The sequence below is a fragment of the Sabethes cyaneus genome, chromosome 3, assembly GCF_943734655.1.
Source record: "Sabethes cyaneus chromosome 3, idSabCyanKW18_F2, whole genome shotgun sequence".
Lineage (NCBI taxonomy): Eukaryota > Metazoa > Arthropoda > Insecta > Diptera > Culicidae > Sabethes > Sabethes cyaneus.
In genome coordinates this window covers 142,815,540-142,829,803 of record NC_071355.1, presented here as the reverse complement: position 1 = coordinate 142,829,803, position 14,264 = coordinate 142,815,540, and the positions used below count along the sequence as shown (strand labels likewise).

Here is a 14,264-nt window from a genome sequence, read left to right as displayed (position 1 = left end):
GAGTAATTGATTTAATAGAATAGTTCAATATGTACGAATAATGCTCGTTAATCGTTAGATTAATCGAATTAATCAAAGAAATATTCAAATATTTTTAATCGAACACCACTGACAGCTGACACACGAATAGTTGAATTAATCGATTAGTATTGAATAATTGAAAATTTCGGACATCACTAGTTTTGCTCACTTCTCCACTATATAAAAACTAGTTTACAGTTCGGAAAACTGACTCCGGGATTTTGCCTCCTGTGCCCTGTGTGTTTTAAATGGGCATCGGGAATTCAATTCCCGTGACGAGAAATGAAGTCTACATAAAGATGACATTTTTCCAAAAGTGTAAACCAAACAGCGGAATTTGCGCTTTCGAAAAAGTATCGCTACAAACTCTTTTTCCAGCGGAAAAAATACATTCTGAATTGTTTCCGAGCGGAAAAGGTGAACCACGGTTTAATTCACATTTTAATTCGCAAAACACTCTTCCCGCGTAACGTAAACCAATCGTTTTTTTTTTGCTTGTGGAGACTTGTATAGAAACGTCACCGGAAAATTTTCCCGCGTCGAATCCTGTGATTCGTTTTCCAAACTGTAAACTAGTCTTAAAGTAAGCGAAGTTCGGAGCAATATCGAACAGGAACTGTCGAATTTTGACCGAGCTATTCAAAAATTGGAACTTATGTATGTAATTGTAAGACATACAGTCCGTTTTGTATGTTTCCAACCAAAAAAGTTCCTCAAGGCGATCAACACTGCGCATGGTTCTTTAGCGATATACAAGCTCTCTTTTGCAGTAGCTTGCATAGCTAGTGATGTCCGAAATTTTCAATTATTCGATTACTGATTAATCGGCGAGTGTTGTCTGCACTAATCGATTGATTCAACTATTCGTGTTAGTGGTATTCGATTAGAAATATTCGAATATTTTTTGACGTAGGACTACGTCTTTGTTTACTATACTGGGACTGGGTAGCATTTTGTGAAAACGAAAATAGAAGTGTAACGTTTGAATGAAAGATTTCAAATGATAATAACTACTAAACTACTGAACGAAACTGAACAATTTATATGTCGTTGGATGGATAAAATGACCAGCAATTTTATAGGGGGTAAGAGAGCAATTTTAAGGAGGTCATAAGAGGGGGCGCTCCTATAAAAACGGAACACAAATTTCCTCGAAACTCGAGAACTAATCAAGCAAATGGAACCAAATTTGGCATGTGGGGGTTTCAGCAGGCTGAATTTTTTTCTACGGTGTACTGAGACCTCTTCCCCTTCTAAGAGGAAGGGCTCCCATACAAATGAAATTCACATTTTTTCAAAACTCTAGAACTAATCAAGCAAATAGAACCAGATTTGGAATGTAGGGATTTCAGAAGGCAAGAATTTTTTCTATGGTAAATTGAGACCCCTCCCCTCTTCAGGAGGACGGGCTCCCATACGAATAATATACAAATTTCCTCTTAACTCGAGTACTAATCAAACAAATGGAACTAAATTTGACATGTGGGGATTTTAGAAGGCAGGAATTTTTTCTATGGTATAATGAGACCCATCCGTCTTTTAACAGGGGGAGGGAATTTTTTCTATGGTGAATTAGAACCTTTGTTTCCTTTAAGAAGGAGATATCCCATACAAATGAACTACAAATTTCTTCAGAACTCGAGAACTTATCAAGCAAAGGGAACCAAATTTAGTATGTGTGGGTTTTTGGAGGCATGAATTTATTTATTTGGTTTGAGACCCCTTACCACTGTGGTAGAAGAATAAGGACTCTCATACAAATAAAACAGAAATTGGTCATTCATTACCATTTCAACCTTTTTGATGCACACAAGTGACTTTTAAAAGAAATCTCTATGTCTCAAAGGTTGCAGGCGTTGTACTTATGAACCCCCGTTCACATATTTTCAAAGGCACCATTGCATTCAATAAAGAATTGAATCTGAATATTTCGTTCTTCTCTTTTAAACATTCACTTAAACAATGGCACTCACAGATTCTTATAAACATACATACAATGCATACAATGCATGCATACATACAACATACATGCCAGAAATGCAGTTTACATTAGTCTTTGATCTGATGATCTGATATAGTCCTACGTCACCCTTTCGTACAACCCTTAGGGCTCTATACCTTGTAGTTTTTCATTAATTCGATTAATCGAACGATTATAAACGATTAGCGGCCATTATTAGGGGATTATTCGCATTCACATTATTTTCTTTGAACTATTCGATTAATTCAACTACTCGTGTTGGCAGTATTCGACTAAAAATTATTCACATTGATCGGTTAATTCAACTATTCGAGCTAGTAGTGTTCAATTAAAACACATTCGAGTAGCTCTATTATCAATTCGATAACTCGAACGATTACGTACGATTAATGGGCATTATTCGTGGATTATTCACATTCATATTGTTCCCTTTGAACCATTTAATTAATTCAAGAATTCAACTATTCGCGCGGGCAGTATTCGATTACAAATTATTATCAAATAATCTTTGCTGTTGTTTGTTTAGTTGAATTAATCGAACTGCATTAACCGACATCTCTGAGCATAGCACCCAAGAATTACATTCCTAAAAGATAATCCTTATCCTATGTATACGTTTGCTTGAAATTCTTATTCATTCTTTCGTGCATAGCAGGTAGAATATGGCTTATAAAAGAGCAGAAGATTCAATATTCTATGAAATATGAAGCACCAATGTGTGTTGAAGATAAAAAGAGAAGGTAGGATAATAAGCCAAATATTTATCTAGTGCTAGGTACAGAATATGTATATGTACAGTAAACTCTCAGGAAAGTTATTAATTGGGGAATGGGTAGATTAACTTTTCCGAAATATTACTTTTCCTGAGTAGTCCTAAGAGTCATTCAACAAGATAAATACAAAAATGAAAAATATATTCTCGGATACAGGATACACATTTTTTAGTATTTGGAAGTTGCAATGTAAAGACATACATAGCAAGAGCTTTATTAAATAATACTTAGTTCCTTTCAGTAAATTTGAAATAATTGGTTATACGAGTTTATTTTTGATTTTTCGTAGTTTTGATAATGTTCGTGCTTATTTTTTGTTCCTTGCTGTTCCTACTGTGCATTTAAAATTCAATCTGAGTTTGCGCTTTTTCAGTATGTTATCAATAATCGTAACTATGATGTAGTAACTATGTGCCCGTGTTGAACTATTGCTGCAACTGTCCGGTACAAGAGTTTAATTTAATTCCAGTTTATAAGACTTTGTATGAAGCTGTGAAAGGCGACAATAAACCGAAAAATGAGAAATAAAGACAGAAGGAAAGCACACGTGTGTGAATGAACCCTTTGGACAGCCAATAAATTCAAACTCTCAGAAAAGCTAAGGCAAAAATTAACTTTTTGGAATGCTGCGTGAGAGCAGCAACAATTAACTTTTCGGAGAGTTCACTGTATACACATTTTTGTAACTATTTTGCTGGTGTTAATAAATATCAATGCCTACGATTATACCTTTTCAAGCGTCAATACACTTTGGAAGAACTATACCTGTTTGGTTTGGAAGAACAATACTGCCTATTAACATAAACAATTTCCTGTTACTTTATACTTCTTAATCGAATTTGGATACAGGTCCCACTTGCTCCAGTTAATGAGGCAATTGGGATCTATCGTCTTGATTTTGAAAATTCTTCTAAATTCTAGATTCATTTCATGTAAATCGATAATCTTGTCGATAACTCATTTTTGTAACTAACCCCACTGACCTCCATTGACACATAGAAGAAGTATCCTTTATACACAGAATAAACAGTACGTCCTCTAAACTATTCTTTATAACCAAAAATTATAGTTTAAATTGAATTAATGTGTCTCAGTATTCAATACTTGTTGTTTCACTCTTCCCACCTATTATGAAACATTGAGACAAAAAGACACCTTCACATTTGTGGCTGTAACTAATTTAGCTTATAACCAAAACGACTGAAACTTTTTTTCAGACAACTAGAAGGATATACCTTTCAAATGGAATAAAAAGCTATCACCAAAAAATTTTTAAAAATTTTGGAAAAAAAGTGTCTCAATGTAGACGTCACTCCCCTACTTGAATATTTCTAATCGAATATTACTAGCACGTATAGTTGAATATGTGAAATTAAATAGTTCGAAAGCCTGCGATGAAGCCTACGTATCTGTCGCGAATAAATATACATAGTAGAATTTTATTGGAAGTTTTCTTTTTATTTAATTTCAGGTTTCGTATTCCATTAAGACACTCCAAAAACTACCGTAGTTGAATATGAATTATTCGGTTAGCGCGTACAACGCGCACCGATTAATCGGTATTCGAATAATTGAAAATTTCGGACATCACTAATTCTAAATTCTAAAATGATTACAGGGTGTCGACTCAAATCCAAAAATAAAATTCCCTGACTTTCCCTGATTTTCCCTGATGCTTCAAATATTTTTCCCTGACCCTCAAAACTCGAATATCAAGCTTATTTGGGCGATTTCTAACTTAAGATTTCAAGCCTTTAGCATGGCTTATGCGAGCTGCTGAAAACTAAAGCTAGATTTCTTCATGTTTTAAGAACACATATCAAGAAAGATTCTTGACCTATTTCTTACCAGCGTTTCGAAAACGCCTTCTTCTATCGAGTCTAGGCAGGGATAGTTATGTTTGAGGTATCAACTTGAATCCAAAGAAACAAAGATTGAGAAATAATCTAATCGACCTGTTTTTGCACAAAGCTTAGATGTTACATACAACAAAATTACAGCCGTATAAACATAACAAATCTTGCTAATTTTCAGTGAGCTCAAACTAGTAACTTTGCCGCTGGAAGGTGGGCACATGTCTGCGATTTTTCAGTTAAACTAAAACAAAACTTTCCTGGAAGTTTCAGCTAGTTATCTTTGCTGCAAAAAGCATGGGGTTAAGGAGATGATTCCCCAAAGATTTTTGGTATAAAAATGTGCGTTTTGGTGGCTTCGAGGTACGGCAAAACTTTAGCTAGATATATTGTTAGAAAATGTCCAAATGGCAAATATTTCAATCCTCAATGGTGCACACTATGCGAAGTTAAGACTAAAGCTGTGTGTCATGATTTCGGATTGCAACTATCGAGGCTTGAGAGCAACATTGACTCGAAAGTAGTTCGGTGGCCGGCCGTTCGGTCCCATGATCGTATATGGGTGTTGAGTATTAAGGCAAATTCTTCAACTACAGCTTAATCATCGTATAGTCACCAACAAATCATAAATTCGATGATACTAGGGACGAATTGAAGCGCCCAGTTAGCTTCGAGGTACGATGCTGATCTAACAAGCCAGTTGTGTTCGAATCTCGGCTAGCCGGATTTTGTTAGATAGAATCAGTAGGATCGTTGCACTGACCCCGTAATTTTCTTGTACTCTAACAGCCGGCTGCGAAGTCTGTCGATAAAGAAGGATAATGTCTAGTGACGGTTAATGCTCAAGACTTTGCTTTGCTTTGCTAGGGACGAATTCTATGACAGGTTCGAAAGGATTTATGGGGTGCGCACGACTTGAAAATTCAAGACTCTAGCTCCCAGATCGATCCTGTTTAACGATCAATACTTTTGACGTAGGACTACGTCTTACGGCAAGTTTTGAGATAGGGTGTCATTCCAAAAAATCGAAAAATGCGAGCGTCACGAAAAATGAAAGGTTTTGAGCGCTAATAGCTCAGCGGTTTTCCGATCGATTTTCAATATTCTTACACCAATCGATCGGAAAATCTTCTAAGAATTGACCCAAATGAAGAAAAGTATGGATTCTTAATGTTGAACTATTGAAAAATTGAAAATAATAAACCTGTGTTTTACCAGAATCCTCGCTTCGTGATTGGTTGGAAGATTCTTTACGATGATCTAAACCTATACCAATTTGATATCTGTGCTTGGGAAGTAAGCAAAAACAAGTGATAAAGCTTCCTCATTTCAACAAGATTTCTTAGCACCGTGGTTAAACCTAGACCATTTTGATGTCCTTGCTTGGGAAGTACGCCAGAGAGAGTGACAAAGCCCCCTCGAGCCAACAGATTTCTTACGAACGCTATTAAACCTAGTCCAATCTGATGTCTGTGTTAGGGAAGTGTGCCAGAAAAAATGATACAAGTTCGTTGTCCCAACAGATCGCAAATTCTTTACTGCGAGACGATTAAACCTCGGCGAATTTGATATTTGTGTTGGAAAAATGTGCTACAGCTGTAGTGTTCGGTTATAATACGACTCTGTATGAATACGCATGCTTGCCGTTTCATTAGAAGTGTAGTGAAAAGATGTGCTGTTGATAAAATTGGATTGAATTGGTAAAATCCCTTCAACGTGGGAAACCATGGATAATAAAAACAATCTTTAATTTCAGTAAGGTAGCAGGAAAGTAATAGTTTGTGTTCTTGATTTTGTTAAAATGTTTTCGAATTCAAAATCTTTTGAGAACTGAACGTGTGCAATGTTACTACTTTGATAAACGTTACATACAACGCATGTAGCATGTATATATGTTGCATATAGCATGTATACGTGAAGAATCTAATGATTACAAGCATGAATACATGCTACTATCACTACAAAGAGACCTACGTAGTCCTGCGTAACCTATATATGCGGTCGTGTCTTGTACACAACCTCTCACATTTTTGGAAGTCATCAATATACAGTCTTTTCTTAGCGACTTTGACCACTATCTCGTCGTAAGATCCACGCAAGGTTATCGAAATCGCCGAAGGCTCGCACTGAGAGGATGTTGTATTTCAACATCTAGCGGTTTACGGACTATGACGTTGCAGTGGAGTACACCAGAAAGCTTGATCAACGAATCGCAGAACAGCAGGAAGAAAGGGAATAAGACGTAAGTAGGCTGTGGAGGATCCGCCATGGCGCCAACAACTACGAGGGAAGTGATAGGCACGACGTGGGGAAGACAATCGCCCTTATTCTGCGAGATTGTCACTCGCCGTGACCCGCCACGGCGAGTCGAATTGAGTATTGTCACCTAAGTGACAACCGTGTCACCTAAGTGACAAATCGTGTCACCTAGGTGACAAAGCGGGTCACCTAGCTGGCAAAGCGAGTCACCTAGGTGACAATTGTCACCTCATTCGCGATGACTCCAAATTAGTTACGTCACTCGCCTCGCAGAATAAGGGTGAGTGTAACAGCTTGTTTGATGTCGAATGCCAGAAAATGACAGATGAGAAGAACCAGGCCTAGAGCCGCATGCTCACTGCGGATCACGTCAGAATAGAGAAATATGTAAGCTTTCTGCGTATTATGTAACCAGCTGAACCAGTCCCGAAGGTTGCCAACTCGCATAAACGCAAATTCTACAGAACATTAATGCTCCCGGTAACCATTAACGGACATGAATCATAGACACTGAAGGAAGATGATCAATGCATGGGGCTTCTGAGTGTAAAATTCTGCAATTGGTGAAAACGCTGTAAATCGCGTGTAAATAATAGTCTGTATCCCGCTTTGTGCTCTTGATGTCTGCACCGTGAATTGTGTGAGGCCTGCCATTGCCGATTTCGAGCACTACAGCGAGTGAAGTCTGACAATTGTGCGGCGCAAAACAAATAAAAAACTTACGGCAAACTGAAAGATAATCGAATCGCTACTAGACATGTATCAAGTTTTAATTCAACCGATCAATCTGCGTATATTTTACACGAAAATTGATTTGATTCCAAAGTTGATCAACAATATTGCCGGGTAAACAAAATTTCCCTGATTGATTTTCGAAATTCCCTGATATTCCCTGATTTCCCTGATCCAAAAATGAATTCCCTGATATTCCCTGATTTTCCAGGTTTTTCCAGGAGATCGACACCCTGGATTATAATGTGAATTTATTAAATAATTCATAATTAATAATTGTTAAGTTAAGTTTAGGTGTCCAGCTTACTAACACGTCAGTGTAAGTGTAATCGTTAAGATTGAGGCACCTTAACCGTTAGATCGTTAGATTTTGGCAACATAGGGCTTTGCACACTAACACATATGCGACTTCTGGGGGGCACACATTACATCAAAACAGCCCGCGTTCAATAGTAATTTTTGCAGAAAATAGTGTTTATTTACGCTTTTCGTTGCTATTTTGTCATTTATTTTCCACGAGCAGTGAGTAAAAATATTTATCAAGTTTAGTTAGTTGGTTTCTATGCGAACAAGTTAAAAGAATGGTGTTTTTGGCAAAGCAAAACACGCTGCTATTTGCTAGTTGCTACCGTTAGTCTAAAAGCGACAAAACTCAAATACCTAACATTTCATAACATTTAAATGCTGCCTTTTGCAGGGAGAAGTGCAAGAATAACGAACATTCGACCTAGATACTTAATATACAACTTGGATGCACACTAAAAGTTCCCTTCAGTTTACTCAATAGGTTTCTGTAGCATTGAATGTTTATATCTGACAATCTGCTAACTAGCCTGATTGACCAGGCTAGATTCCTAACACTAACTGACTAAAAATGAACTCACAATTCTGTGGATATCAAATTACAAATACAGCACTTTTGCAAAAGTCGCCGCCTACAAATTTTAATTTATAAATGAAGTCATTCCTGCCTTGACTTTCTAATGCTTTATAGCATGCTCGTACACGAAAACTTGCAAAAATGTCCAATTCCCTTCAACAATATCAAAATAAATAGTCTCTGTGAATAATGTGTTAAGAATTCCTGGAATCTTACACCTGGAAGTGAATAGACCTCCGAAAACCATCTATTTCTTCACATAACCATGACTTTACAAGATGCAATACCCGCAAACAACATTATTCATCTAGTAAACTTATCACTAAAATACTTTTGAGTACTACTAACGGACCACAAATTCTGAAATATTCAAAATAAACGTTAGTCAAGCACATTTTGCATACAATTTTGCCTGGCTTAGAGATTTTGTGTGCCCCCCAGATCACTAATACACTTACACTTAGGCAAAAGCCCTATACAGGCTTCAGGCTAGCTCACTAGTTACCACAAGGGAACTGGTGCTGCACTTACTAATAATTTTAGTAATATAATTAATAATAAGTATAAGGTCGGGATGTGCGCGTACGCACGTCCCGGCTACCAAAAATTGCACATACGAGTTATTCACATGAGGAATAATCGCAGGGGTCAACCCAACCGAGGTGCAATGGAAGAGCCTCGCCCTGGGGGAACCGCCTTTCTGATCACGGTAACCCCTACGCCAGGTAAGTATGCTTTATTGTGCGTCACCCGAAAGTCTAGCTCGTTTTGTGGACTGTTGCAGTAGCGATTGTTGACTGTGTGACATTTTCACAGCGTAGCAGGTAGTTCGTAGTTGCTAGCAGGATACGTAAGTATGTAATGTAATGTATTTCGGTATTAAATTTTGGTCTGTTTCTCATCTGCCTTTCATAAGAAAATCGGATAATGAAAGAGAATGTCTAATGTCTGCTCTACCTGGACCTTATCAATATGCCACAGAGAACAGATTCAATCAGAAACAATATTTTTGGAAATTGGTAGCTAAAAATGCATTTGAAGCAGTTTCAAATCTTTTCGTATACTAGCGCTATCACAGTATCGTTTCCCAATTGTTTGCGAATTAAGTGAGCTGGACACTGGCTATTTTATTCAAGCCTTAGTGGAATTGAATGAAATTAAATAATTTATCGTGTATCGTATCAAAATGTTATAAGGAAGGATGGTTCGATCACTTTGACTAAATTTTGTTTCATTTGACAGTACAATTGCAGCCGAGCAAGCTTTGTGGGACATTTGTAGAACTAGTTGTTATCTATAACTTAGCTGAATAAAGTGTTGCTGTAGCTATTGAGTTACGGCACAGACAAACAGACGAGACACTCGCGTTAATTCCATCGTCCAATCAAAAACCACTCATTTTTCAAAAAAGCATGTTTCGCAACATGACCACGCCGCGGCGCGCGGGTGTTGCTTCGAGTTTTCAGAACACACACACACACACACACACACACACACACACACACACACACACACACACACACACACACACACACACACACACACACACACACACACACACACACACACACACACACACACACACACACACACACACACACACACACACACACACACACACACACACACACACACACACACACACACACACACACACACACACACACACACACACACACACACACACACACACACACACACACACACACACACACACACACACACACACACACACACACACACACACACTTCCCAGCTGCCTGATCTCAAAACTGCGGGTTTGGACGACGGCTGAGCCACACGACCTTGTTAGTAGGTAAGCTTAATGTCAGTTATTTTAATTATTTGTTTCGTTTTAGCTCTTGAGAGGTGCTTCAAACAAACAGTGTACAGTGAAAATTCTAGCCGAAAAAAGTTCAAATAATGCTCATGGATACCAGAAGAAAAAATTGAATTAATAATGGACACACTGATGGAATCTCAAATTATGCAACTCTATTCCATTCGAAGGACTGCTGATGAGATTGTTCTATTTTTGTCCGTATATCTTCTTATAATGTATATTCATATAACACGTATTTAATTACATTGCCATATACCATCATTATCGTAAAGGGGAAGGAGCATCAGGGTATCGAATGAATCGAAGACTGGAAGAGCGATGTGGTAACCAGCAAGTCATATAAGGTCGGAGAGGATTTTGACGCGCCCTTCTAGCACACAAATCATCACGCAAGATAAGTTTGTACGGCGAAGTTATGTATCTAGAAATCGCAAGTCTATGCTGGAAGGAGTGTCTTATATTGCCATGGAATCATATAAACGACATTGATTATAGATCCACCCCTTTTGGTCCTTCACGAACGGCATTGACATGAAAGTTGCTGGTTAGATGAATTTGATTCTGCAGTAATTCTACTTGCATACAATGGGAAACCCTTGAGGTGATGATGGCTACCCTCAAAGGGTGACAACTAAAATTTCGGAGTTTTTTTGAGGCCCCTGTACTCAACAAGAAACGAGCTTAGAGAAATGAGAGTATGTATGTATGTAACATTGTAACATAATCGTTAAGATTAGGGCACCTCTACCGCTGCAGGTTAGTTAAAAACCCTACGATTTAACTATTTAACATAACATTTACACGTTTCAGGCTAATGGTAAGTAGTGATGTCCGAAATTTTCAATTATTCGATTACCGATTAATCGGTGAGCGTTGTCTGCAAAATCGATTAATTCAACTATTCGTGTCAGTGGTGTTTGATTAAAAATATTCGAATATTTCTTTGATTGATTCGATTAATCGAACGATTATGAACGATTAACTAGCATTATTAACTATTCGATTAATTCAACTACTCGTACTGGCAGTATTCGATTAAAAATTATTCGTATATTCTATGTGTTATTCGATTAGTTGAACGTTGAATTAATCGAACGCTAAACGGACATCACTAGTGCTAAGTAGTTCACTAGTTACCAAAAGTGAGCTGATGCTGTTATACTGTATGTACTAGAGATGGTCGGGTATGAAAATTTGAATACCCGGACCCGACCCGTACCCGATCAAGAAAAAAATTAAAAACCCGTACCCGACCCGAACCCGCAAATTTATCATTTTTGATACCCGAACCCGACCGCAACCCGTCGGGTACGGGACGGGCCCGGGTACCCGACCATCTTTAGTGTTAAATGTGGTGAATAGAGATACCCGACCCGAGCCGTACCCGGTTTCAAAAACAAAAATTAAGAACCCGTACCCGACCCGAACCCGCATATTATTTTTTTTCAATACCCGAACCCGGCGGGTACGGGTACGGGCGCGGGTTTCGGGCAAATTTTCCGCTACCCGACCATCTCTAGTATGTACTACTAGTATTTTTATTAAGTTTAAGGTCGGGATGTGCGCGTACGCACGTCCCGGCTACCAAAAATTGCACATACGAGTTATTCACATGAGGAATAATCGCAGGGGTCAACCCAACCGAGGTGCAATGGAAGAGCCTCGCCCTGGGGGAACCGCCTTTCTGATCACGGTAACCCCTATGCCAGGTAAGTATGCTTTATTGTGCGTTTCCCAAAAGTCTAGCTCGTTTTGCGGACTGTTGCAGTAGCGATTGATGACTGTGTGGCATTTTCACAGCGTAGCAGGTAGTTGCAGTGTTGCCACATTTTCATCAGTACTGGAAGGGGCAAAATTCTTTTTCATCTGTACCTTTTCTTCCAAAAATATGTACAAATAAAAATATTAATTGTATAGAAAACTATGGTTTGTTAGCATTAAAAAAATACACGAGTTTGAAATCGTTTATTTGTTTGATGATGTTTGCACATATCTCTGATAAACTTAGACATAAATACGTTGTTTTCATTCATACTAAGAATTGCTTCTTTATGGATTTCAAGAAACAGCACTGAGAAAAAAAAGTATGAGTTTTTGAAACTCAGAAAAATCTGCACTTAGGTATTTGTACTTTTTGGCAAAAATCTGTAATTTGTACCGTACAGAACCTGTACCCAAAAATTCGAAAAAAATCTGTACTTCTCCAGATAAATCTGTACATGTGGCAACACTGCGTAGTTGGTAGCAGGATACGTAAGTATGTAATGTAATGTTTTTATGTATTAAATTGTGGCCTGTTTCACCTCTGTTTTTCATAAAAAAATTGGATAATGAAACAGAAGACGGTTAATAGATAGTCACAGAGAACAGAGATCCATGGAGGAAAAATATTTTTGGTTGAAAATTGCTAGATAAAAATGCCGATTAAACAACTCTGGTCAATAAAAATTTATTGCCGTGACGTTATATTGCAACTTCAACTTATACCTTCATGCTTTAGATAGCATTTTACAGCTATTTTTAAGTACAAGGAGAATACGAACTACACGCATACGAATAACTTATATAGGTACAGCGCGCTGCTTGTCGAACCGTCTGTAAAGCGCTTATTACTGGGACGCTGGCGTGGATCAGATTTATGTCCTCAGCTGGTGGTTCAACATAGGTAAAAAGCTTCTAGTATTGATCTGAAGCCGCTCGGATCGTTTTTCAGAGCACTGTGATTATTCACCAAAAGACTGAAAACCAAAACAAAATTAATCCAGATTTTGGTTACTGCTCTGTTGAAACGGAAGAACTCGAGGGACCCATTAATATGTTAGCACCCGTTGCATAGTTTATGTACATATAAGCAATGGATGCGGTACGACTAGCAGCAGTCAGACGCAATCCCAACGTTTTTCCATCCACCAAGGTTTACCATGACAAGCGATGCGGTGCCGCTATTGAAGGCAGACGTGGGAAGCGATGGAGTTTGAGGTTGCGCCGGAGCGAGTTCCGCGAATCCGCGTGGATATCCGCTTTGCACATCCAAAGTATAGTAATAAGCTTCCGTGTACTTAATAGTTACCCAAGCGTTCTGATAGTGATGTTGGAATGCATTTGTTAAAGTTTAAATTGCAATTAACTGTTCCGGTTGCGGCCGGAAACCGTCGTTCAATTATGATGAAATTAAATGTATGAGTCCAAGTAAGAGTCAGTGAGCTTCAAAAACGTAAAGTTTAAAAAATCCAAAAAATAAATTTCACTTCTTTACACCAAGTATTTGGTTCAAGTTAGTGTTAAATCACTAAAAAATGAGTCCCAATAACGTTATTAGAAAATTACAGCGTATTATGGGATTCTATCGTCGAAATCGGTTGTTTCGTCCTTTGCTTCTCACGCCTGGAATATAACTATAGCGACATCGAGCCAGATATCAGGTTGGTTGCTTTTGTCATCGATTTTTCTATTTCCTAATTGGGAGAGGGTGGTTAAAAAAGAAAAAATCAGAGGGGTTGTGTACAAGACACGACCGCACATATAGGTGACGCAGGACTACGTAAGTCTCTTTGTAGTGATAGTAGCATGTATTCATGCTTGTAATCATTCGATTCTTCATGTATACATGCTATATGCAATATATATACATGCTACATGCGTTGTATGTAACATTTATCAAAGTAGTAACATTGCATACGTTCGTGCATTACGTGCATTTGAAAACAATTTAACAAAATCAAGAACACAAACTATTGCTTTCCTGCTACCTTACTGAAATTAAAGATTGTTTTTATTACCCATGGTTCCCCACGTTGAAGGGATTTTACCAATTCAATCCTATTTTATCAACAGCACATTTTTTCAATACACTTCTAATGAAACGGTAAGCATGCGTATTCACGGGAAACTAGCAGTCATTGACTTTTCGTCGGAAAGCCCA

At 38.0% G+C, this 14,264-nt stretch overlaps 1 protein-coding gene and 2 non-coding genes across 3 annotated transcripts in view; all 3 read right to left on the bottom strand.

Moving 5' to 3' along the window:
- The window catches only part of LOC128742334 (ras-GEF domain-containing family member 1B), an 88,845-nt gene that overhangs the window by 18,677 nt on the left and 55,904 nt on the right, over positions 1–14,264 (bottom strand). The gene's annotated exons all lie outside the window — the stretch shown is intronic.
- LOC128744830 (U1 spliceosomal RNA) lies at positions 9,069–9,232 on the bottom strand. Its single transcript, XR_008412453.1, has one exon. It is a non-coding gene; the product is annotated as a U1 spliceosomal RNA (small nuclear RNA).
- Positions 11,896–12,059, bottom strand: LOC128744829 (U1 spliceosomal RNA). The gene has a single exon (XR_008412452.1). It is a non-coding gene; the product is annotated as a U1 spliceosomal RNA (small nuclear RNA).